The 26,495-nt window shown below is 40.8% G+C and overlaps 1 protein-coding gene across 21 annotated transcripts in view; it reads left to right on the forward strand.

The window, feature by feature from the left end:
• Window positions 1–26,495, forward strand: part of PARD3 (par-3 family cell polarity regulator) — a 676,268-nt gene that overhangs the window by 110,385 nt on the left and 539,388 nt on the right. The window lies entirely within an intron of this gene.

Raw genomic sequence — 26,495 nt, forward strand, 5'->3', positions numbered from 1 at the left:
GTGGGCTGGGCGAGTGCGGCTGCTGTGCTTATTCACGCCTACGTTCCTGACGGTGTAGTGCCTGGCTCAGAACCGGCCGATGTCTTATGTGTTTTCTTGAAATCTTAAGGAAAAGGAAAAATTCCAGGGTACCAGGTATTGTGTAACGTCCCGGATGTTTGATTCACTAGCCCCTGCCGTAGTGGGGTTTGTTCCCTGCAGCTACCGTGGGCTGGGAGCACGTGGTGTCAAAAATGCAGAACTTTCCTGCCTGTCTGTGATTTGCTGCTGTTTCTCCTGGGGTCAGTTCTCCTTGTCAGGCTCTTCTGTGAGCCAGGAATAGGGTGGCTCTCAAATCCGTTTCCTGCAGTCCACATGAAGAGCATCCTCTAGAGACTTAAATTATAGTCATCTTATTGTGCAGCTCAGCTCCAGAGCTTAAACTACAGAAATTTATGAAGAGTTTAAACAGGTTGCCCTTTCCCAGCCGTAATGCTGGAGAGAGATGAGCTAGTGTGTTGTATTGATCTTTTAATATTTTCTCTTCTCCCTTCCTCTTCCTCTTCCTTTTCTTTTTCTTTTTCTTTTTTTGGTTGTTTTTCTTCTATAAAATAATACAGCTTCTTATGAGGAAAAAGAAACATACAAAGAAGGAAATAGTCACCCGTGACCCCCTTGCTGCTTAAAGCTCATTACTGCCGTTATTTGAGTGGGCTTTGCATCCTGACGCTTTTTTCCTTCAGAGTCAGACACACACTGTTTTCCTCTTAAATAAAAAGGATTGAGTAGTAGCCTGCTTTTTTGGAGTTGATTATAAATACATTTCCACATCCATTAACCATAGCTATGCCGACATAGCTGCACAGTATTTTCTTTTAGGGATTTATGTGCTCCTTCATTCGTCCTGTTTTGGACTCTTGGATTTCTGTGGAGGAAGCTGAGTGGTCCTGGGTGTGTCTTCTGCACCCAGCAGCAGTGGTGAGCATTCCTGTTTCTACACCTGTTTCCTTCCTTCCTTCCTTCCTTCCTTTCTTTTTCTTTCAATTGAAGTGTAGTTGATTTACAACGTATGTTAGACGCAGGTGTACAGCAGAGTGATTCCGTTATATACATATACATATATTCTTTTTCAGATTCTTTTCCGTTACAGGTTATTACAAGATAATGAAACCTGTTTCCTTTCTGATCGAACACAAATGTGGTTTTCCCCCAGTTGGCGCCATCCTACTTTATTCTTCAGCCCACGTGGTATTAGCTCCGGGCAGGTTCATGGAGCACAAGTAACACTCCTCCCTGCACCCCCATCAGTGTTCACACTCCAAACGCAGTTCACATTTTGAGTAGTTAGAGTATTGAGATGTAGATGTTCAGCCATAGGATTTTAAAAAGAACTTTAAAACCATATTGGGACTTATTTGATGGCCTTTTTGGTGGGCATTTCATGTGTACTTGAAAATAACGTGGACTCTGCAGCCGTTGGATCTATAAAGGTCAACCAGGTTAAGGGGTTTGATGTTCTTGTTTAAATTTGGGGGCAATTTGTTACTCAGCAACTGAAAATAATACACTCTTCTTTCAGCACAACCATTAGATCGCACCTAAAAACCAAAGATAAAGGAAACTGTGTAATCTGAAACGGCTGCATATTGAAATCATAGGGTAAACCAACCGTGTTTTAGATTTTATATTCTTATGTGAATTTGATGATAAATCTACATTTTCTGGAATCTCTTATTATATATCCTATGTAGGTTAAAAAAACCTTTTAACCTGAGAAAAAGGTTTTAAATATTAGTAAGTGAAATAAGTTTTCAGACAGTTTTACATCATGTAGATTAAATTCAGTTTTCACATAGAAAAACGGTAGAGAGTACAAGGTACTGCTGACTAAAGTAGTTTTTAAATCATTGTTTTATTTGTTCAGAAATATTTAAATATGTGTATGCGTACACTTAATTTAAATTTTTGAAGGAGCATCTTAAAGGACCCATGTTAAGTTGTAACTGTGAAAACATAAGGAATCCGGAATGCCAGCACCCAAACGCACCGGTGTTGTTGGATGCATTATTCAAAGTGAGGGACTGTGTGTAGTGAGTTGTGTGGCTCTTTTCCGTGGCTCTGAAATCTGATCCTGATTTAATCTCCCCGGAGTGTTTTCAGCTTTTCTTGGCAGTTTCTCTAGCTAAGGATCTTGACACCTGTTTCGGTTTTAGGTTAGAAAAACATTCTCCTAAACAATAAAATTCCTCTCTAAAAACATGTCCTGTTTTAGGACACCCCTCTGGGCACCTGAATTTTATTCCCCACCCCAGGGTGCTATTTCTGCTCACAAACTGTGAAAACAAGGCTTCAGTGGCCCTGCCTTCCTGTCAGTCTCTGTAATGGGGAAAACTCTCTCAGAGAATACAGATTTTGTACCTGGTCACTGAATTTGTAAAATTATGAAAAAATATTTTTTAATACAGGGGAATGAGGATTAAGAGGCAGTAATTCAAATGATCATGGAAGAAAATTGAAGTATCTGTTTAGCTGTAATTTTGCTCATTATCCTTTAGTCATTAGAGTTCAACGCACAGCACTGAGGAATTTTTCATTTAGTGCCTATACGATTCCAATTCCAGGGTTTACCCAGATGTATTCAAAATGGTGTGAGTGTGGGTCGTCTTGTGTTCTTGGAGTAGGTTTGATTTTCTGAGACATGGAATATCCTAGGTCTACTTCGGGCGTGAAGACGTGCCCTGTTTGTTCGTCCCTTCTGGACATTGCTGCTTCCAGGCAGGGTTGTCATGCTGCTCTGTTTACTCTTAGGATCTGATTCTCAGTCTTCTCATTGACATTCCGCCAAATTGTGAAAAGCTGAAGTGGATTTCACGCCATCCCCAGCACCGCTTACAACAGCCGTAATGCGAGCCTTCTTGAGTGCTGCGCTGCGTTCTTTCTGAATTTCTTCCTGGTTTGCTCTTCATTATTTATAATTTACTATCGGTGAGCCTCTCTCAGTTCTCTGTCCCTCCCGTCATTCCCTCTGTGAACTACAGTAAACTTAGTACATAGACGACAGAGTAAAAATCCTGGGCATTCACTCACTTCTCCCTCCAGTCTGACCTTGGGTGGAAACAGGTTCCAGGGGGAAGTGACCAGCACTTAGAGTCGGCGGGGGGTGGGGGTGGGGAAGGGTGCTTTTGGCCGGGAGTGGGGGGGGATGAGCAAGAAGAGTGTCTTTTTCTCACTCACACCATTGTCTTCTCTTTTATGTCTTTGGTGCTGAAGGTGATTTAAGATGTGGCGTCAAGCATTTCCTCTGTCACACCGGGATATCATTTTGTTTTGACCTAGAATGATGTCATGTGTGTTCTGCTTTGGGGATGACCTTGGGAAATAATCTTCCACTATCGGTGTCTTGCTTTTTGTACGAAGGGTTGGATGGGATAGCAATGTAAATTCTTTGAAGAGTTTGTGTGTTTAGAGTGGGGTCCAGGCACCATGAAGGGTTGTTGTGGAGACTGTTGATTGCTGCTTGTTGGAAAGGAGCCAGGATTCTCTGGGGGACAGTCTGGCCAGTGTGCTCACGTAGAAGAATGTGGAGAAAAAGAAACTTTTAAAATGTATTAGGATTGTGGGCAAGCAACAAGTTCTACATGTCCGTGAAAGCTAGCACAGAGGCATTTATGGAATAGACAAATCAAAGCTGCAATGTTGAACCAAAGCTGAGTGCCCCTCCCCCTGCTGGATAAAGGTTAGGTAGAGAATGTTTTCAAACCAGGGCGCCCGAATAATAATAATAATTTAAAAGATAGCACATATAATAATTTTCTTTGAAAAAAAGACTTTTAGTCTTTTTTTTTCTTTCAGTATTTTTAATTAATGTAACCTGTTTGCTGAGCACCTATTGTGTGCCAGGCATTGTGCTTAGTGCTGTGATACGTTGTTGAACGAAAGTAGCCATGTTTCCTGCTCTACTGGGGCTTATGATCTATTGTGAGAGTCAGAATTTCTGATAGATAATGATTCTGAGGAAAAGGAACGGTCCTGTGAAAGATGTGCCAAAGCTCAGCGTGAAGCAAGACTTGCCTTAAAAAAAAATGCGACCCAGCTGGAATCTGAAGGACAGCCAGGTGAGAATGAGGGGGTGTTAGGTGATCAGATTTACATGTGAGAAATATCCCCAGCTGAGTGTGTCAGAAATGAATGGGCAGGAGGCAGAGTGGACCCAGGGGGGCCAGTGTGTGGGTTTTGGGGGAGGTGGGAGACGGATATGAAGGAGAAGGTGGAGAGGTGGGGAGTAGGTAGATCTGAGGTGGCTTAATAGGTAAATATGACGGCGAGGTTATTCCCCAAGGTGGGGAGTGCGTGCTGGGGGGGTGACTTGGGACCCAGTGGGGAGATCAGGTTTTAGTCCTGATTTTAGTCAGCTGGGTGCCTTGGAGGTGTCAGTTAGGCAGTTGGATGTTTGGAACAGAAGCGCAGACAAATGTGTGAATCTGATATAAATTTGTTAAAAAATCAGATTAAAACAACATTCAAAATATGGTCTAATTTTAGTGCAAACAATTATGTACATTGGAAAGGGTTTAAGGGACCGACTGAAATAGTTATCTCTGAGGGTGGAATAGGTGAAAAACTGGGGATTTTGTGACCTTCTGTTTTTTAATTTCTCCATAATTCTCCTTCTGCCTAATTCCAATATGAAGAGAGCATTAGGCAGTTCTAAATTGAGGTTAGAATATAAACATCTTTTTTTTTTTTTTAACTTTAGTATGAATTGGCATAGGGAAGGAATGATTTAAAGAGTTTGCTAACTTGGAATTGAAATAATTTGTATAAACAGACTTCGTTTAACTAGATGCCTTGATTAATTTCCTCCTAAATGGATTTCTTTGAGTTAGGTTCTAAAGAAGAAAATATTTAAATTAAGTGCCAAGTAGAGCATTAAATGGCTAATTAATTAACTCAAAGGATTATTTCCCAACATGTATTTCACGAGTACCGGTTCACCCCCAGCTCGTCAATTTGTGGGTGGGTGGGTCGGGGAGCACAGGGCCAGGTGTAGCACAGGTGGTGATGGGTGATGGGTGTTAGTGCAAGGGAACAGAAAAGGGGGCCCGGGCCCTGCACGGCCCCTTGGAAGCAGTAGGAGCTCTGGAGGTGGGGACTCTCTGTAGAGTCTTGGCTTGTCAGCCTTCCTGAGGGAGGCAGTGAGGACTTTGCTTGGCTGGAGCTGCCCGGTGAGTCAGGAGGAGTGGGGGACAGTTATCATGTTACCTGTAGGCCAGGGCTTGGTTCCCTGGTCTGCTGCACGTTGCTTTTCTGTTGCTCCGTCAGCAAGGCGCATCTTCTGTGGGGGGTCGGGGGCAGGAAGCCACACTGCCTGTGTCTGAATACTGGCCCCATGACTTCTTTACTTTATGAGCAAAGTATTTCATCTCTCTAACCTCAGTTTTCACATCCCTAAAGGGAGGTTAATGATTGTACCCACCTTACAAGGTCATATTAAGTTGAAGCCTGAGAATTTGTGTTAAAGTTTCAGCATTGTGCTTGGCAAAAATAGGACCCCAGGAAATGGTAATAACCGTCGTCATTGTTGGTCACCATTGCTACCACCATTCATTGAATTAGGTGAACTAGTCATTCTTTAAATACCAGTTTCTAATGGTTTAAAAACAAACATATAAGCCAGGCTCTCGTAGGTATTTGTTTTATAAAATGAATTTCTGTAGATATTCATTTTCATTTACTTATTTTATATCCCTGTCACTTTGAAGAGAGCTTGCTACGTAATAGGTGCTCAGTAACAGTTGAGGGAAGAAATATGTTATTTTCTGTATCTTTAGAATTTGAGGATTCCTAGTATGCTATCAGTATGTATATTCTTTTCTGAAAAGAAGCAAAGATCCCAGTTTTGATTTTTAGTATTTAGGAGCCAACAAGGACTGTATCATTAAAAACCAAAACAAACCGAACCAAAAGTCTTGGAATCAAAAGCAAAGGCAACAAAAGCAAAACTAAACAAGTGGGAATGCATCAAATTAAAAAGCTTCTGCTCAGCAAAGGAAACTACCAATAATAGGAAAAGGCAGCCTACAGAATGGGAGAAAATATTTGGAAACCATATATGTGATAAGGGGTAATGTCCGAAATAGGTAAAGAACTCAGAAAACCAATCAGATCAAATAATGGACTGAGGAACTGAATAGACGTTTTTCCAAAGAAGACATAGAAAATGACCAACAGGTACTATCAGGGAAACACAACTCAAACCCACAGTATCGCCTCACACCTGTTAGAATGGCTGTTATCAGAAGACAGGAGACGACAAGTGTTGGCGGGGATGCGGAGGAAAGGGAGGCCTTGTGCACTGTTGGTGGAAATGTAAATTGGTGCAGCCGCTATGGAAAACAGTATGTAAGTTTTTCAAAAAAATCAAAACTAAAACTACCAGAGGATCCAGCAATTCCTCCTCTGAGTATTTAGCCAAAGAAAATGAAAACATTGTCTTGAAAAAATATCTGCTCTCCCTTGTTCATTGAAGTATTAGTCACAATTGCCAAGATATGGAAACAACCCAAGCGTCCATCCACGGATGAATGGATAAAGACACACACACACACACACACACACACACACACACAGACACACACACACAGAGGACTATTATTCAGCCATAAGGAAGACCAAAATCCTGTCATTTGTGACAACATAGATGGACCTTAGGGAATTTATGCTAAGTGAAATAAGCCAGAGAAAAAGAAATATGTATTGTATGATCTCATTTATATGTGAAATCAAAAAAGGCCAAACCCGTAGAAACAGAGATTATAATGACGGGGGTTACCAGGGGCCGAAACGTGGGAGGAAAGGGGTGATGTTGGTTGAAGGGTGCACATTTAAGATGAATAAGTTCTGGGGGGGGTAATGAACAGCATAGTGATTAGAGTTAGTAACACTGTATTCCATGCTTTAAAGTTGCTAAGAGAGTAGATTTTCAATGTTCTCACCACAGAAAAGGTATGGTAATTATGTGACATGATACAGGTGTTAGCTAATACTAAGGTTGTAATCATGTTGCAGTGTAATAAGTGCATCAAGTCAACACTTTGTACACCTTAAACTTACACAGTGTTACATCTCAGTTAAAATTGGGGGGCAGGGGGAAGGAGGGCCTTGTTTACAGTTTTAAAATACTTGGCCAACACTGACAGTTCTCCAGAAAAACAGCACATCTCAAAACAAGTGCTCCGGAATAAATGCTGTGAAAAGCTGTTTGTTTTATAATAACTTCCAACTTTTAAAATGTTTAGCCTACGTTTTCTTTTCTCTCCTATCTAGAGTGAAATGTGTACAGTTCAGCTTTTCATGTATATAATAAACTGTTATCATCACAGAAAGGAAAAGAAGGAGGAAGGTAGATGACTGTTGGTTTCTTCCTCATTAATATTTTCTGAATAATTGGAGAAGTAATTATAAATGATAAACAAGATCATCCCATTCATTCATTCATACAGTTATTCATGTATAATCATGTAGAAAGTAGCAGATTTTTTTTCCTCCTGGATTGTATAGTAAAAGAGGAGGAAAATAGGAAGAGCCTGGACCCTTTGATCTCTTATAATTCCAAAATAAGTCAACTAATAAAACTGAAGCCTCATGTGCTATACACTGTAGCAGGATACGGCTGTAACTTTGTATCAGCCCTGAGAGTTGGATAGATGGTAGTGTCCTTGGTTTGAGAAGAGGGAGAACCAAATATACTTCCTGAATCTGCAGATCTCTTTCGCTTCTTTGGGCGATTGACTGGTCCCAGATAACAAACATTTTTATCGTTGGTTGGGGTTGGAGAAGGAGGCTAGTTTAGCTAGTAAAAATATATTGATTTTAACGACTGTCTTTAATTTTGTTAGATTACTTATATGTAATCTTCTTTATGAGTGTTTGTTAAAATGCCGGGAGGTTAGTGCCATGTATAATTGTATCACAATTATTGATTATTATCACAGTTATGGATGCCTCATGTTCATGTATCAGACTAAAATTACAGCATCTGTTTGAGCAAAGGTTAAGCAGATCTTACAGATTCACTCATTCTTTCATTCATTTCATCTTTCTGACATTCATTCAACAAACGCTTTTCAGTCTCTAATATACTGGAGAAACAGCTGGAGGTGCTGAGGGAATATCGTGTGTGTGTGTGGGGGTGTCTTCTTATCTCACAGAGCTCTCCTTGCAGTGAGGAAAAGAGACTCCAAAGGCAGTGAGTCTGGGCAAGGACAGCTCTCAAGAGGAGACAGGAGGGCTGATTTCAGTGGCCGAGAAGGAGCCAGATCTGGGAACAGCTGGAGGCAGAGGGCGCAGCATGTACAGCAACCTGACATGGAAAAAAGGGTCCTGGATCTTAAGCGAATGAGTGTGGCATGGATGCAGCAGGCAGCTGGGAGAGGGGAAATGGTGGGGTTGGAAGAGGAAGGGGGGTATTAAGGACTATATTAAGCAATTTGAGATTTGCTCCTAAATGTAATAAAAAGCCCTTAAACTGTCAGACTGAGAAGTGATAGAATTAGAGGTGTATCTTAGAAGGTTGCTTTGGGAAGAATGCATTGTAGATGTGAGCAATGAGGGCAAAGAAAGTAGAGTGAGAGTCTTAACTGGAGCTAGGTGGGGAGTACTTTGGATGTCCATTTCATTTAAATGCAAGATATCAGGGTTGGAGACAGTCAAGTCTCTTTCCTATTGAGACATTTAACTGATTTTGCAATGCCTTTGAGACATCCAAGCAGAGATGTTAAGTAGGTCATTGGACATATAGTTCTGAAGCTCAAGGGAAAGATCGGAGTTGGAGGTATGAATTTGGAAATGACAACTATATAGAATAGATGGTATTTAAAGGCACGTGACAAATAGCGTTTCCATGTGGCAAAAATTCGCAATCATTCTAATCTAGTCATTCTAACCAGTCTTTATTGGTTCCTCCAAGGGTGCACACCTCAGCTTAATACTTGCCTTCACTGTGATGGAAAATCCTAATAACATTTTAATTAGGAAATTAGTATTAAAATGTGGAAAAGGAACTCAAGTTCTTCTGAGTCAAAACATTTGAATGAGAGTAACATGAAATTTAGATTTTGAGGAAAACAACTGAGTATAAAAGGCTATAAAGAGACAGCTCAGGGAGATGACTCCTCAGACATGAGGCAGTGGTAGTATTATTTCTAAGACACGCACAGAAAATCCCACTCAGAAAGCCTTGAGAAATTTGTGAGTGCTGTAAACATTTGATCTTAGATGGCAAGCACCTGACTGCCACCTGGGAGAGAGCTTATTTAATATAATAAAGGTACATAGTATAAAGTCAGAAACTCACCTGGAATAGGGGAATCCTAGAATCTGTGTCCTGTATTTCAGAATTCTGATAAGTCCCTGCACTGGAATGCCTAATAGATTGCTTAATTTCTTATAAAATATTAAGCAACACTTCTTTTTAAGGGGACAGTCAAATGGTGACTGTCCTCAGGCATTTTGTTATTAGCAATAGTGTGTAGTGTCAGCAGAGATTTCTCAGTACTAGGAACTTGAGACTGAAACCTAGCTGCAGTCACATTATTATTATTATTTTTAATAACAGCATCAGGGCTTCCCTAGTGGTGCAGTGGTTGAGAGTCCGCCTGCCGATGCAGGGGACACAGGTTCGTGCCCTGGTCTGGGAAGATCCCACATGCCGCGGAGTGGCTGGGCCCGTGAGCCATGGCCGCGGAGCCTGCGCGTCCGGAGCCTGTGCTCCGCAACGGGAGAGGCCCGCGTACCGCAAAAGAAAACCCCCAAAAAACCAGCATCATTTTCTTTAATTTGGCTCAGACATATTTATTGAGCACCTGTTCCATTCCGGGCAGAACTTGAGATGCTGAAGGGAATAGGAAATGCTTGCCTTTGGGGATCCATCATAAAACAGGAAGATGAAAATGCTAACAAAATATTTTTCATCTAAAACACTTCTGTTCCACATTCTAGAATTTGGTTATCTCTTTCATCTCTCTTTTTTTTCTTAGTCTAATTTAAAGTAATTCCAAGTACTTTTAAAACAAGAAATGGTCCATAGGTAGGTGGGAATATTCAGGCTGGATAAGTTAGGAGGTATGTTCAGCGTCCAGACCAGAAATGCTTCTAATCCCTGGCAGTCTAGTGATTAAGAGTTGGTGCTTTCACTGCTAAGGGTCCAGGTTCGTTCCATGATCGGGGAACTAAGATCCCACAAGCTGAGAGGCACAGCCAAAAAAAAAAAAAAAAAAAGAAAAAAATAAGACTTTCCCTCCCCCCGGAAGGCAGTCTTGAATACTTGAATGAAGATAATTCTGCCTTCAACTGACGTAGCAGATGACTACTTTGTTTAACGTTGTCCCCTTTAAAATTCCCTTACTCGTACGATTTATCAGCTAGATATTCTGGTATAGGCTAATCTTCGGTTATGTAGTTTTTTCAGTTATGTAGTTTGTTTAATGATTGGTGTGTGTTTTTAAAAATTATACTGGTGTGCCACTTGTTACAAAAATAAACTCTTAGGATTATGAGCTAAATTAAAAAATATTACCTTGACTGTACTTCCTTTCAGTCCTTGAGTTAGGCTGTGTGGGTCCCAAAGCCCTGAGTTTTGTGGGGCTCTCGTGTTAATAGTACCATGAGTATTAATTGTGTTGTGAACATTTGTAGTATTCAGTACTTACTAGAAACTGAGTTCTCTGATTTCTCATCTGCCTTATTTTCCTGTCCCTCCTCGCACTCAGCATCATTCAGTTAGACCTGAGATGAACTGAATGAACAATGCTCTTGCTGCCTTCAGAAGGGACACAAAACACCCTCCTCTCCTTTCTGGGACAGAGGATGGGTGTTCCAGATTGCTATTTCATTTTTCTTGTGAATATTTTGTTCTATACTTTTCTGAGTAAAAGTATTTGAGCATCAGATCACTCCACTTCTTATTCACTGGAAGAAGAGAATGTTCAAGGAGTTTAGAAAATAGTCCTGCTAAGTAAGAGGGCTCCTGCTTTGAAGTAGGGGTTGGGACTCCATCCTGTCCTAGAGCTGGCTGTCTGTTTTGGCAAGGAATGAGTTAAAGAGACTTCTTTGAACCTGCTGTGTTTACTCACATCCTGCTAACTCCAAGGTGTGTTGCTACACGCTGTGTCACTCCTGACAACTACTCCTGGCCTGTTTAACTGGTGAAGGGTGTTTTCACTTGATGCAGTGGAAGCTGTGTCTTTGGTCTCCCTGCTGTATCCAAAGTTCTTGCTTCCATGGAGGGTTACTTATATGGAGAGGGTTCTGTCCTATATTTCCCACCTGTTTGCAGTTTGTTGCCCTTTCTAGAGGACTGAGCAAAACACAGGCTGTGTATCTGGGTTTGGGGGACTGTTTATCTGGGGATCATTTTTTTCTGTAGTTAGTTTTGGAACCTGAGTCACTGTGGATTTTGCCTTCCTAATGGGTTGAGATGGCAGACAGATTGACAGGGAAACCCACCAAGAAGTATTATTCCTTTTCTGGAACCTCTCGGAAAGATTCAGTGAAGGCACTGAGGTTTTCAAGGTCATTGAACCTCAAAAGAGTCACTGCAGAAATCAGCAAAAGGCAGGTTGGTGCATAGATTTCTTATCCCTCTAAATTTTCTTCGGAGTTGAAAGTAGTTGCAACTTTTGGAAAAAGTTTCTTGATTAATTTGAACATTCTTTTATAGTTTCAAAAACATATTGACATTTTCTGCACCATCAGCGGGTTTGTGAATGTTTATTATTTATTTGTGTGTATGTTTGTTTATTTTTTACGTGGGTTTAAATTACTCACTGTCACAACACAAGGTCGTAATGTTATTGGAAGATTCTGATTCCTAATACGAACTCTTCTCCTAAAACATTGTTTTAATGAGGACCCTCATGCGACCCAAACATCTCACTGGAAGGATTAGTTGACTTTTGTACATAAACAAAATATTAGAATAAAAGCAAATTAGTGTTTATATAATTTCATAGGAATATTGTTCCATAGGACTATGTGGAATTAAACTAATTTTTTCCTAAAAAATAGTTGGAGGCTATCACGTGGAAATATAAATGATAGGAAGCAATTCTGGCTGTGTGCTTTGTTGTTGTTTTGTTTTACTATCTATTTGTTGAGTATGTAACTTGAGGCTGTTCAAATAATACATAGCACATTTTGTTTTAAATAGTGTTAGCTGTTAGAATTGAAAAGATTCCTCCTTGATATTAATATTTTTGGAGGTCTTTTTCTGTTACTAAACAACAATAATAATTGGTAAAAAGTCAACTAACATCTCACATAGAATGTGATTTTTTTTTTTCCTTTCATTTATTTTTGGACAAGTGCCATGGCTTTTGTGTGCCCCCCAGTGGCCTTTTGGTAGAATGGTTATTTTTGAGCTCCGTTGACAAGTAGTCAGGATATCCAAACCACTGCTAGGGGAAGGACTGTGCTTTTGACATTACAGAGAAGTGCTTCAGAACGACTTCCTCCATATGATTCAAATTCAGCTCAAATACGTGATATTTATCTGTCTAGTTTCTGAAGGATGTGTGTTTTGGAACATCTCTCAATGGTATATAGACGTGGACAGTGAGGGGCTTCCCTGGTGGTGCAGTGGTTAAGAATCCGCCTGCCAATGCAGGGGACACGGGTTCGAGCCCTGGTCCGGGAAGATCCCACATGCCGCAGAGCAAGTAAGCCTGTGCTACACAACTACTGAGCCTGTGTGCCTAGAGCCCATGCTCCACAACAAGAGAAGTCGTTGCAATGAGAAGCCCGCACACCGCAAGGATCAGTAGCCCCCACTCGCCACAACTAGAGAAAGCCCGCGCGCAGCAGTGAAGACCCAACACAGCCAAAAATAAAAATAAATAAATTAATTAAAAAAAAAAAAGTGGACACTGAAAACTCATATGTATCATCAGTTCTATACTTATTTTGGTGCTCACATGTCTGCTAAATCTTGAGTCATTTTAATTTCCTCTTTTTTTTTTTTTCCCCTTGCGGTAAGCGGGCTCTCACTGCTGTGGCCTCTCCCGTTGTGGCCTCTCCCGTTGCGGAGCACAGGCTCCGGACGCGCAGGCTCAGTGGCCATGGCTCACGGGCCCAGCCGCTCCGCGGCATGTGGGATCGTCCCGGACCGGGACACGAACCCGTGTCCCTTGCATCTGCAGGCGGACTCTCCACCACTGCACCACCAGGGAAGCCCTAATTTCCTCTTTTTCCCCTTCTCTTCCTTGTTGTCATGGAGAGCATTGACATATCAGAAACAAGTCAAGTCTGAGACATTCCAAATCACTCACCTTTTTCCTCCAGCAGAAATCACAACCCTAGCAGATGTTTGTTGGTTAGGAATTCTCAACAGTCGTGATTTTTTTTCAGTGTGACAGTTGTTTATGTGCAGATCAGTGTAATTTGAGTTGAGGACACAGATTAAAACCTGTTTCTAAGAAGTTAAACCTTCTATGTAGAGTATACAGAAAATAATACCAGAAATGAATGAGGAAATTAAGGGCACTGATTCAGTTGGCAGAATCTTTTCTCTTCCGCCTTGAAGAAGCATCAGGTTGAAAACTCTGCTTGAACTTGAGCGCGGGGGGCCTGCATGCTGGAATTCCCTGCTTGAGAATTTCATTGTGAGTGCCCTGTCTTGTCATTAAGGATTCCATAGCATTGTTTATAGAAGTAGGGTGTTCACCTTGAGTTCTCTGCCGAAGTCCAGTTTGTCTAAATTCTGCTGAGCGTTTCAAACTTCCTGCCTGAAACGATTTCTAATTGCTTGTAGTTCCAGGGGTGGTAATAATAGTGATGGCGTTCTGCTCTCATGACATGCTTTTAAGTGATTACATTCCAAGCTGTTGGGTAGGATGAGATAACTTTTCATGTTGAAGATGAGACGTGGTCTTGTGGAGGGTGCACGGGGACATTGGCTGTGTCGGTGAAGAGCGGTTAGGTTCGTGCTCAGAGTTCCTGGGTCATTACGTATGTGGCAGTGGGTGACACTCATGACAAAGGAAGACATGGTTTTTTTCTCCCTCAAGGAAGACGTGTCCCCTCCTCAGAGCCTTGTTTCTCTGATAGAGGCCAGCGTGTGACATTTAAGCAACCATATAATTTCAGCTTCGTGCATTGTTTTGCTTGAGGAAAGGTTGCCATAGAAAATAGGGTTCAAAATCAGGGTTTGAGGGTTAATGGTTAAGACAGGAGTATGATGATACCTCTGAGAGTTGTCAAGAGAGTTAAGATCATGTGTTAAGTGGAAAAAAACTAAGAGAAGCAGAAATGTCATGTCTCGGACAGTTTGCTGGGGCTCACAAGACAAAGCATTCAGTTTAGAGCGTGTGAGGCTGAAAAATCTGGCTCAGCCAGAACACAACCATTGTGGAGTAAATGGCTGGAATTCATGCCTCAGGACGTGCGCGTGGTCCAGTGTGTGGATTTCAGTCATTTACTACAAAACTATCATTGTGATCATTTGTCTGTATGTCTCTGTCTCTATGCTGACTTTCTACATCTTGATCATATAGAAAATCACAATCTAGACATGGAAGTTAGCAGAATGACACATTCTGACAAGGTTGCTTAACGGTAGAAGAACAATGAAGCTAACTCAGAAAGTTAGATGGCTTTTTAATTCGACAAAAAGAAACCCTAAGAACTATAAGTTATACAGACGTACATTTCATCTTGTTACAGAGCCTTCCTTTTTAAGTAGAAGGCACAGAACTCAAAAGAAAGCTGCTTTGGTCTTCTAGGGCCTAAAGATAATTATTTTGAACCCCTTTGTTAATTATCCTCAGGTACAAAGCAAAGGAAATTGGGTGGATTTTGTATTCAAATACACTAGAAATTTGTAGTATCCATCGTGTGTGTGTGTGTGTGTGTGTGTGTGTGTGTGTGTGTGTGTGTGTGTGTAGAGATAACATGCTAAGGCTTTTTGTCTCATGCTTTTCCGTGTTCTACTAAGAGCAACATGTAGAAGGATCACAGTTGATCGAAGTGTAACTCTGTGTGCTCAAAGTTGTATTTTTTTTTTTACATCTTTATTGGAGTATAATTGCTTTACAATGGTGTGTTAGTTTCTGCTTTATAGCAAAGTGAATCAGTTATACATATACATCAAAATTGTAATTTTATACCAGTTATTCTTTCCACTATAGACTCCTCGTCAGTGAGAGATTGCAGTTCTGTCCAAAATAATTCAAAGTACAACACTGTTTATCATAAAACGCTAAAACATACGTTCTTCTTAAGTGCTTTTTAGAAAAGTGTCAATACTTTAAGAATATGTAACAAGTTAGGAATATGTAAGTTCTATTTCATAAAATGTAACCACCTTTTTTTTTTTTTTTAAAGAGAGAATGACTTAGAATGTAGAATGTATATGTGTGGATAAGTTGGAAGAGTGTTTTGTTTCTTTGTTACCAGAATAGTTTCCTAATCATAGCAGAAAAGATAGTGCTGCTAACTGATGTTACCCAGACGGGAAGAAGTGTGTTCTTCATAAGTTTTGTGACATTGCTTTGCTGTGTCCATATTACGTCATCAAGTTAGATTCCCCCTTACTCCTGCGTTGCAGAAGTTGTACATTCTTGCTTTTTTTCACATCCTCAATTAATAAGAAGCTCCTAAACTTAAATACAATTTATATTTTCAAGAATAGCTTATGTATATATTTAATGTTACGTTTAGCTTAATAATAGCTATGTAATTGGGTGAAAATGTGCATATTGTAGTACTCCAAGTATTAGTTTAAAAGATACAAACCTTTAGTATTTGCTACCCTCAAATTATTCTAGGGCAAATAAATTTTCTTCCAAAAACACGCTGTCCCCAGATGGAGCTATTTCTGATTCGGATTGAATCAAGGCCTCTTTAGTTATTTTTAGGAAAATTTGTGCTGAGAATTAGGCATTAATTGTACTCCTTAGCTCTCCTTTGACATTTCTTGATTAGGTGGTTTCGTCTGAAATGGCAGCCAAGTTAAAGTAGGCTGAGATAATTTTGAATTTAAGAATAGATGAATCCAGAGCTTTTAATACTTAAATGTCAAAGAGAAGTGAAATGCGTGTAGGTGACCATGATGACCTTTATCATCCTTGAGGTGAGCAAAAAAAGACTGTTGAACACCGTGTTTTAGAAAGCATCAAGCAGGGCCTAGGTCTTTAACTTTACCCTTTTTTAAAAAAAAATTCTTTTCTTAAAAAATTAATTAATTAATTAATTAGGCTGTGCTGGGTCTTAGTTGTGGCATGTGGTATCTAGTTTCCTTACCAGGGATCGAACCTGGGCCCCCTGCAGTGGGAGCTCAGAGTCCTAGCCACTGGACCACCAGGGAAGTTCCTAACTTGACTCTTAGTCTACACCCCTTACTGTAGAAAGCATCTCACCATGTCATAATGCCAGCCAAAACAGGCCTTGGCGACCAAGAGTCAGAAGGGCCAGCATGAAACGTGGCTCATAATGAATACAAAATTTAGGCCATGTAGTTGGAGGATTCATAATGTTCTTTCGAAAGGCAGCACAGCTCTTTTATCGGAGGGTCTTCAAACAGGGTGGAAACAAAGCAGCCCATCAGTGGGGTGTATATGATTTATGTTATGAACTGGTGGTTATGCATGTTCCTGAGGAGAAACCATCTCTGTCGGTTGAGAAAGGATGGTTGTTCCTGCCATGTGGGACGTGCAGTTGCCTGGTTAGAGTGACTGGGTGCTCGGCTGGTGGTAAATTCCTTGTCTACCTTTTTGGGCTGTGAACTAAATGCACTGTAACTTATGTTAATTTGTGCTTTAAAAGTCTTCAATTTGGTACTTGATCATAAGGCTGGGTGAGAAAGATGAAGAAATGTACATAAATAGCAGTGTTCCTGGGGAAAGGGAGAGCAGTTAACCTTTTGAATCAGTCATATGTAAATAAACCTAGGCCTTTTTTCAGTGATATATCTATTTTCAAGTTGTATCTTTAAAACCACAACATGTGTTGTTTTCGAAATTCGTGACCTGCTTCTCTGTCCCTTAGGAACTCTGCTCCTGAGTTCTTACAGCACTTAGAGCCTGTGCGGCTCTTCTTTGTAACAGTCGGAACGATTGACATTCACTTTCAAAGAATCGGTTCTCTTTGATTTGGAAACATATAATCATTTTGGCAAGCATTTTTCCCTTTTCAGTTTCTCCTAACCCTGATGTTTCAGTGTCTCTTGCGGCATTATATGGTAACATTGGCCCTTAGTGTTTAAATTTGCCTTGAATTTAATTTTCATATGGAGTTTGAAATACATATTACTATGATGCATATAGTAAAAAAATTTTTTTAATGTTTTTTATCACTATGATCTAAATAACAACCAAGCAAACTTTTAAGTTTTTTTTTTTTGAATTGTTTGAACCTAGTGGAGGAGATAAATACATTACCTGAGGAAGTTGGTTTGAAATTCATTCTCTTTTAAAATTTGATTTTCATGCATTGCTTTATATTTATTTTTCCATACTGAAATTGGCATTTTTATACAACTCGAATATCTGTTGATACATTTGAGTTTCCTGAGTCAAAGCTATTTCTTAAATGCAGAAAGCAGTGGCTTGCCTTTATCATACATCTTACTCTTTGATTGGAGCCGTGCCTGACAGAAATATGGTATACAGAACAAACCCAGGGGCACCTGTCTGATGCTGTGTGTAATGCAGGCCGACTGCTTATTTCTTTTGATTTGAAGACTGTAATTCCTACAGAGGTCTCAGCTTCTGAAAGAGTGGCCGCTGGCAGGTGTCCTCCATCGTCTGACCTTGGTCAGTGGCTCTGGATTCACTGTGGTCTCAGTTTTGTAGACTTGAATGGCTGCCCACGTATTGTTAAAGAAACCAGTTGAAAAAAAGAGACAGAAATGCATTTCTGTGCTTTTTGTGAGGCTCACTTACATAAAACTTCAGGTTCTAATGATCTCAGCGCCTTTCCTGCATTTGGCTGTCTCTTAAAAACAGAGTTGAAAGTGTACATAAAGCAAACAACAAACAAAATTCCTCTCGGATCAAGTGTTGTGGGATTGTACTTGCAGAATTTTTATAGCTTGATTGGACTTTAGATGTCATTTAACCTCGGGATTCTTTTTTTTTTTTAATTTTTTTAAAATTTATTTTTGGTTGCGTTGGGTCTTTGTTACTCTGCGCGAGCATTCTCTAGTTGTGGTGAGCGGGGTTTACTCTTCATTGCAGTGCATGGGCTTCTCACTGCGGTGGCTTCTCTTGTTGCGGAGCACGGGCTCTAGGTGTGTGGGCTTCAGTAGTTGTGCCATGTGAGCTCAGTAGTTGTGGCTCATGGGCTCTAGAGCACAAGGCTCAGTAGTTGTGGTGTGCGGGCTCAGTTGCTCCACGGCATATGGGATCCTCCCAGACCAGGGGTCGAACCTGTGTCCCCTGCATTGGCAGGTGGACTCCCAACCACTGTGCCACCAGGGAAGTCCCTAACCTCGAGATTCTTCACCATGGGTCAAGCCAGGTGTTGTAGATGCTTAGAGACACTCTCAAGCGTGCTTGTGGGGGCCAGTTGGGGCCTCTCCCCCCCACCCCCCACAACAACCTCAAGTGAGTCTGGCCTAAACCACTGAACACTGACAGGTGAAGAAACAGCTCTGGAGAAGTTAAGGGACTTATGGAAGATAATAGAACTATGTAGCTGAAGATTTGAGAATAGAACTCAATGGCAATGAGCATAGGACACGTGCTCATCATAGGAAGAAACAAGAGCGTGAGGCTCCGGGCCCTGTGAGTGACAGCTGAGCCAGCACGCTGTTGTTGTTGGTTGGTGTTGTGTTGCCTGGTGTTGTGTTGCCTGGTGTTGTGGTGTTGGCTGGTGTCGGCCTTCACGCAGGTGCCCCTGTGTTCTGAGGCTGGTGAAGGAGCGTCTACAGCTGTGTAGGTGTGACCTCCGGTGGAGATAGGAGCCTGGCTACTAACGTCCCCTCAGATTCCCACACCAGAGATTTTTATCTGCAGTAACAGCACAGGTAAGCTCCTTTCTTTCGGATCAAGATGTAAAAGTCAAGATCAAAATATCTAACCGAGTTACTAAGTAAGACTCTCTTAGTTCTTTTAACACAAAGTATGACCTTGTTAACAAAGTTATCTAACTTTGGATAGCTTTTCAGTATCAATCTGAGGAGGGTACATAAGTCGCTTTGTCATATGGTTTATATATTTATTCTTCATCATAGAATTTTAGGATTTTCCATCATAGGTTTGAAAGGCAAATTTTTAATAAATAACTTTGGAATAAGTTTTTCTGTCTGTATTGAAAACCATCTGAGGAGTCCAGATATCTTAGGTAAAATATTTATTTTTGGCTTTGCAGCTTGTGGGATCTTAGTTCCCCAACCAGGGACTGAACCCGGGCCCTTGGAAGTGAAAGCGTGGAGTCCCAGCCACTGGACTGCCAGGGAATTCCCTAAAATTTTTTTTTTAATCACCTTTCTTTTTTCCTTGGTTAACAGGATTTTTTTCCCCTTTACCAGTTTTTTTTTTTTTTTTTGGTATGCGGGCCTCTCACTGTTGTGGCCTCTCCCGTTGCGGAGCACAGGCTCTGGACGCGCAGGCTCAGTGGCCATGGCTCACGGGCCCAGCCGCTCTGCGGCATGTGGGATCTTCCCGGACTGGGGCACGAACCTGTGTCCACTGCATCGGCAGGCGGACTCTCAACCACTGCGCCACCAGGGAAGCCCATACCAGTTTTTGTTTTCAATTTTTTTTTTTTTTTTTGTGGTACGCGGGCCTCTCACTGTTGTGGCCTCTCCCATTGCGGAGCACAGGCTCCGGACGCGCAGGCTCAGCGGCCATGGCTCACGGGCCCAGCCGCTCCGCGGCATGTGGGATCTTCCCGGACCGGGGCACGAACCCGTGTCCCCTGCATCGGCAGGCGGACTCCCAACCACTGCGCCACCAGGGAAGCCCTGTTTTCAATTTTTGAATTTTATTTTATTCTTTTATACAGCAGGTTCTTATTAGTTATCCATTTTATACATATTAGTATATATATGTCAATCCCAATCTCCCAATTCATCGCACCACCCCCTCCCACCCCCCGCCCCCTGCCACTTTCCCCCCCCGTGCTGTCCATACGTTTGTTCTCTACGTCTGTGTCTCTCTTTCTGCCCTGCAAACCGGTTCATCTGTACCGTTTTTCTAGGTTCCACATATATGCGTTAATATACGATATTTGTTTTTCTCTTTCTGACTTCACTCTGTATGACAGTCGCTAGATCCACCCACGTCTCTACAAATACCCAGTTTCGTTCCTTTTTATGACTGAGTAATATTCCATTGTATATATGTACCACATCTTCTTTATCCATTTGTCCGTCGATGGGCATTTAGGTTGCTTCCATGACCTGGCTATTGTAAATAGCGCTGCAGTGAACACTGGGATGAGTGTCTTTTTGAATTATGGTTTTCTCTGGGTATATGCCCAGTAGTTGGATTGCTGGGTCATATGATAATTCTATTTTTACTTTTTTAAGGAACCTCCATACTATTCTCCATAGTGGCTGTATCAATTTACATTCCCACCAACAGTGCAAGAGGGTTCCCTTTCCTCCACACTCTCTCCAGCATTTGTTGTTTGTAGATTTTCTGATGATGCCCATTCTAACTGGTGTGAGGTGATACCTCATTGTAGTTTTGATTTGCATTTCTCTAATAATTAGTGATGTTGAGCAGCTTTTCATGTGCTTCTTGGCCATCTGTATGTCTTCTTTGGAAAAATGTCTATTTAGGTCTTCTGCCCATTTTTTAATTGGGTTGTTTGCTTTATTAACATTGAGCTGCATGAGCTGTTTATATATTTTGGAGATTAATCCTTTGTCCATTGATTCATTTGCAAATAGTTTCTCCCATTCTGAGGGTTGTCTTTTTGTCTTGTTTGTAGTTTCCTTTGCTGTGCAAAAGCTTTTAAGTTTCATTAGGTCCCATTTGTTTATTTTTGTTTTTATTTCCATTACTCTAGGAGGTGGATCAAAAAGGATCTTGCTGTGATTTATGTCAAAGAGTGTTCTTCCTATGTTTTCCTCTAAGAGTTTCATAGTATCTGGTCTTACATTTAGGTCTTTAATCCATTTTGAGTTTATTTTTGTGTATGGTGTTAGGAGTGTTCTCATTTCATTCTTTTACATGTAGCTGTCCAGTTTTCCCAACACCACTTATTGAAGAGACTGACTTTCCTCCATTGTATATCTTTGCCTCCTTTGTCATAGATTAGTTGACCATAGGTGCGTGGGTTTATCTCTGGGTTTTCTATCTTATTCCATTGATCTAGATTTCTGTTTTTGTGCCAGTACCATATTGTCTTTATTACTGCAGCTTTGTAGTATAGTCTGAAGTCAGGGAGTCTGATTCCTCCAGCTCTGTTTTTTTACCTCAAGGCTGCTTTGGCTATTTGGGGTCTTTTGTTTCTCCATACACATTTAAAGACTTTTTGTTCTAGTTCTGTAAAAGATGCCATTGGTAAATTGATAGGGATTGTATTGAATCTGTAGATTGCTTTGGATAGTATAGTCATTTTCACAATATTGATTCTTCCAGTCCAAGAACATGGTATATCTCTCCATCTGTTTGTATCATCTTTAATTTCTTTCATCAGTGTCTTATAGTTTTCTGCATACAGGTCTTTTGTCTCCTTAGGTAGGTTTATTGCTAGGTATTTTATTCTTTTTGTTGCAGTGGTAAATGGGAGTGTTTCCTTAATTTCTTTTTCAGATTTTTCATCATTAGTGTATAGGAATGCAAGAGATTTCTGTACATTAATTTTGTATCCTGCAACTTTGCCAAATTCATTGATTAGCTCTAGTAGTTTTCTGGTGGCATCTTTAGGGTTCTCTATGTATAGTATCATGTCATCTGCAAACAGTGACAGTTTTACTTCTTCTTTTTCAATTTGGATTTCTTTTATTTCTTCTCTGATTGCCGTGGCTAGGACTTCCAAAACTATGTTGAATAATAGTTGCGAGAGTGGACATCTTTGTCTTGTTCCTGATCTTGGAGGAAATGCTTTCAGTTTTTCACCATTGAGAATGATGTTTGCGGTGGGCTTGTCATATATGGCCTTTATTGTGCTGAGGTAGGTTACTTCTGTGCCCACTTTCTGGAGAGCTTTGATCATAAATGGGTGTCGAATTTTGTCAAAAGCTTTTTCTGTCTCTATGGAGATGATCGTATGGTTTTTATTCTTCAGTTTGTTAATATGGTGTATCACATTGATTGATTTGCATATATTGAAGAATCCTTGTATCCCTGGGATAAATCCCACTTGATCATGGTGTATGATCCTTTTAATGTGTTGTTGGATTCTGTTTGGTAGTATGTTGTTGAGGATTTTTGCATCTATGTTCATCAGTGATATTGGTCTGTAATTTTCTTTTTTTGTAGTATCTTTGTCTGGTTTTGGTATCAGCGTGATGGTGACCTCATAGAACGAGTTTGGGAGTGTTCCTTCCTCTGCAATCTTTTGGACGAGTTTGAGAAGGATGGGTGTTAGCTCAAATGTTTGAAAGAATTCACCTGTGAAGCCATCTGGTCCTGGACTTTTGTTTGTTGAAGATTTTTAATCACAGCTTCAATTTCATTACTTGTGACTGGTCTGTTCATATTTTCTATTTCTTCCTGGTTCAGTCTTGGAAGGTTATACCGTTCTAAGAATTTGTTCATTTCTTCCATGTTGTCCATTTTATTGGCATATAGTTGCTTGTAGTAGTCTCTTAGGATGCTTTGTATTTCTGCGGTGTCTGTTGTAACTTCTCCTTTTTCATTTCTAATTTTATTGATTTGAGTCCTCTCCCTCTTTTTCTTGATGAGTCTGGCTAATGGTTTATCAATTTTGTTTATCTTCTCGAAGAACCAGCTTTTAGTTTTATTGATCTTTGCTATTGTTTTATTTGTTTCTATTTCGTTTATTTCTGCTCTGATCTTTATGATTTCTTTCCTTCTGCTAATTTTGGGTTTTGTTTCTTCTTCTTTCTCTAGTTGCTTTAGGTATAAGGTTAGATTGTTTATTTGAGATGTTTCTTGTTTTTTGAGGTAGGCTTGTATTGCTATAAACTTCCCTCTTAGAACTGATTTTGCTGCATTCCATAGGTTTTGGATCGTCGTGTGTTTGTTGTAATTTGTCCCTAGGTATTTTTTGATTTTCTCTTTGATTTCTTCAGTGTTCTCTTGGTTTAGTAATGCATTGTTTAGCCTCCATGTGTCTGTGTTTATATGTTTTTTTCTCTGTAATTGATTTCTAATCTCATAGTGTTGTGATCCAAAAAGATGCTTGATATGCTTTCAGTTTTCTTAAATTTACTGAGGCTGGATTTGTGACCCAAGATGTGATGTATTCTGGAGAATGTTCCGTGTGCACTTGAGAAGAAAGTGAAATCTGCTGTTTTTGGATGTAATGTCCTATAAATATCAATTAAATCTATCTGGTCTGTTGTGTCATTTAAAGCTTGTGTTTCCTTAGTAATTTTCTGTTTGGATGATCTGTCCATTGGTGTGAGGTGTTAAAGTCCCCCACTATTATTGTGTTACTGTCGATTTCCTCTTTTATAGCTGTTAGCAGTTGCCTTATGTACTGAGGTGCTCCTATGTTGGGTGCATGTATATATATATAATTGTTATATCGTATTGTTATATCTTCTTCCTGGATTGATCCCTTGATCATTATGTAGCGTCCTTCCTTGTCTCTTGTAACATTCTTCATTTTAAAGTCTATTTTATCTGATATGAGTATTGCTACTCCAGCTCTCTTTTGATTTCCATTTGCATGGAATATCTTTTTCTATCCCCTCACTTTCAGTCTGTATGTGTCCCTAGGTCTGAAGTGGGTCTCTTGTAGACAGCATATATATGCGTCCTGTTTTTGTATCCATTCAGTGAGCATGTCTTTTGGTTGGAGCATTTAATCCATTCACGTTTAAGGTAATTATTGATATGTATGTTCCTATGACCATTTTCTTAATTGTGTGGGTTTGTTTTTGTACATCCTTTTCTTCTCTTGTGTTTCCCACTTAGAGAAGTTCCTTTAGCCTTTGTTGTAGAGCTGGTTTGGTGGTGCTGAAATCTCTTAGCTTTTGCTTGTCTGTAAAGCTTTTGATTTCTCAGTCAAATCTGAATGAGATCCTTGCTGGATAGAGGAATCTTGGTTGTAGGTTCTTCCCTTTATCACTTTAAATATATCATGTTACTCCCTTCTGGCTTGTAGAGTTTCTGCTGAGAAATCAGCTGTTAACCTTATGGGAGTTCCCTTGTATGTTATTTGTCATTTTTCCCTTGTTGCTTTGAATAATTTTTCTTTGTCTTTAATTTTTGTCAATTTTATTACTATGTGTCTCAGCGTGTTTCTCCTTAGGTTTATCCTGCCTGGGACTCTCTGCCTTCCTGGGCTTGGGTGGCTATTTCCTTTCTCATGTTAGGGAAGTTTTTGACTATAATCTCTTCAAATATTTTCTCAGGTCCTTTCTCTCTCTCTTCTCCTTCTGGGACCCCTATAATGCGAATGTTGTTGCATTTAATGTTGTCCCAGAGGTCTCTTAGGCTGTCTTCATTTCTTTTCATTCTTTTTTCTTTATTTTGTTCTGCGGCAGGGAATTCTGCCATTCTGTCTTCCAGGTCACTTATCCGTTTTTCTGCCTCAGTTATTCTGCTACTGTCTGCTTCTAGTGTATTTTTCATTTCAGTTATTGCATTGTTCATCTCTGTTTGTCTGTACTTTAATTCTTCTAGGTGTTTTTTCTTTAATTCTTCTAGGTCTTTGTTAAAGATTTCTTGCATCTTCTCGATCTTTGCCTCCATTCTTTTTCCGAGGTCCTGGATCATCTTCACTATCATTATTCTGAATTCTTTTTCTGGAATGTTGCCTATCTCCACTTCATTTAGTTGTCTGTCTGGGGTTTTATCTTGTTCCTTCATCTGGTACATAGCCCTCTGCCTTTTCATCTTGTCTGTCTTTCTGTGAATGTGGTTTTTGTTCTGCAGGCTGCAGGATCGTAGTTCTTCTTGCTTCTGCTGTCTGTCCTCTGGTGGATGAGGCTATCTAAGAGGCTTGTGCAAGTTTCCTGATGGGAGGGACTGGTGGTGGGCAGAGCTCAGTAAAACTTTAATCCACTTGTCTGCTGATGGGTGGGGCTGGGTTCCCTCCCAGTTGGTTGTTTGGCCTGAGGCGACCCAACACTGGAGCCTACCTGGCTCTTTGGTGGGGCTGATGGCGGACTCTCGGAGGGCTAACGCCAAGGAGTACTTCCCAGAACTGCTGCCAGTGTCTTTGTCCCCACGGTGAGCCATAGCCACCGCCCACCTCTGCAGGAGACCCTCCAGCACTAGCAGGTAGGTCTGGTTCAGTCTCCTATGGGGTCACTGCTCCTTCCCCTGGGTCCCGATGTGCACACTACTTTGTGTGTGCCCTCCAGGAGTGGAGTCTCTGTTTCCCCCAGTCCTGTTGAAGTCCTGCAATCAAATTCTGCTAGCCTTCAAAGTCTGATTCTCTAGGAATTCCTCCTCCTGTTTCCAGACCCCCAGGTTGGGAAGCCTGATGTGGGGCTTGGAACCTTCACTCCAGTGGGTGGACTTCCGTGGTATAAGTGTTCTCCAGTTTGTGGGTCACCCACCCAGCAGTTATGGGATTTGATTTTTTTGTGATTGCACTGCTTGTACCGGCTCACTGTGGCTTCCCCTTTGTCTTTCGATGTGGGGTATGTTTTTTGGTGAGTTCCAGTGGCTTCCTGTCGATGATTGTTCAGCAGTTAGTTGTGATTCTGGTGCTCTCACAAGAGGGAGTGAGAGCACGTCCTTCAACTCTGCCATCTTGAACTATTATCTTTAATCACCTTTTTTTTTTTTTTTTTGCGGTACGCGGGCCTCTCACTGTTGTGGCCTCTCCCGTTGCGGAGCACAGGCTCCGGACGCGCAGGCTCAGCGGCCATGGCTCACGGGCCCAGCCGCTTCGCGGCATGTGGGATCTTCCCGGACCAGGGCACGAACCCGCGTCCCCTGCATCGGCAGGCGGGCTTTCAACCACTGCGCCACCAGGGAAGCCCTTAATCACCTTTTGATGCTGATCCTCAGAACATTCAAATCACCAAACGTGGGAGAACAGGCATTTTGTCAAAGGATTGTGTTCTTTTTCATTAGTTCCAAACTAATCATCACCTCCTTTTATTACAATGCACTGTTATGTTAGTATTTGTTTTTCATAATATAAAACAAAGCCTTTATTTTTTCAGGTGTTTAAAAAACGCAGTTTTATACTTAAGCCAACCTTGAAGATAAGCACAAAATTTGTGCTTAAATTTGCCAGTTTACATGTTTATTTTTTGGGGTTTTTTTTTTTTTTTACCCCCAATACCTCAAGCCACCCATTCTGTGCATAGAACTGTCCTAGGTGCAATGAAAGAGATTTTTAACTTTTTAAACATGATTGTACTTTGTGGAATTGTGTTATCTCCCTTTCCATAGAGTAAAAATAAATAAAATCAC

The sequence above is a fragment of the Tursiops truncatus genome, chromosome 2, assembly GCF_011762595.2.
Source record: "Tursiops truncatus isolate mTurTru1 chromosome 2, mTurTru1.mat.Y, whole genome shotgun sequence".
In the NCBI taxonomy this organism is placed as follows: domain Eukaryota; kingdom Metazoa; phylum Chordata; class Mammalia; order Artiodactyla; family Delphinidae; genus Tursiops; species Tursiops truncatus.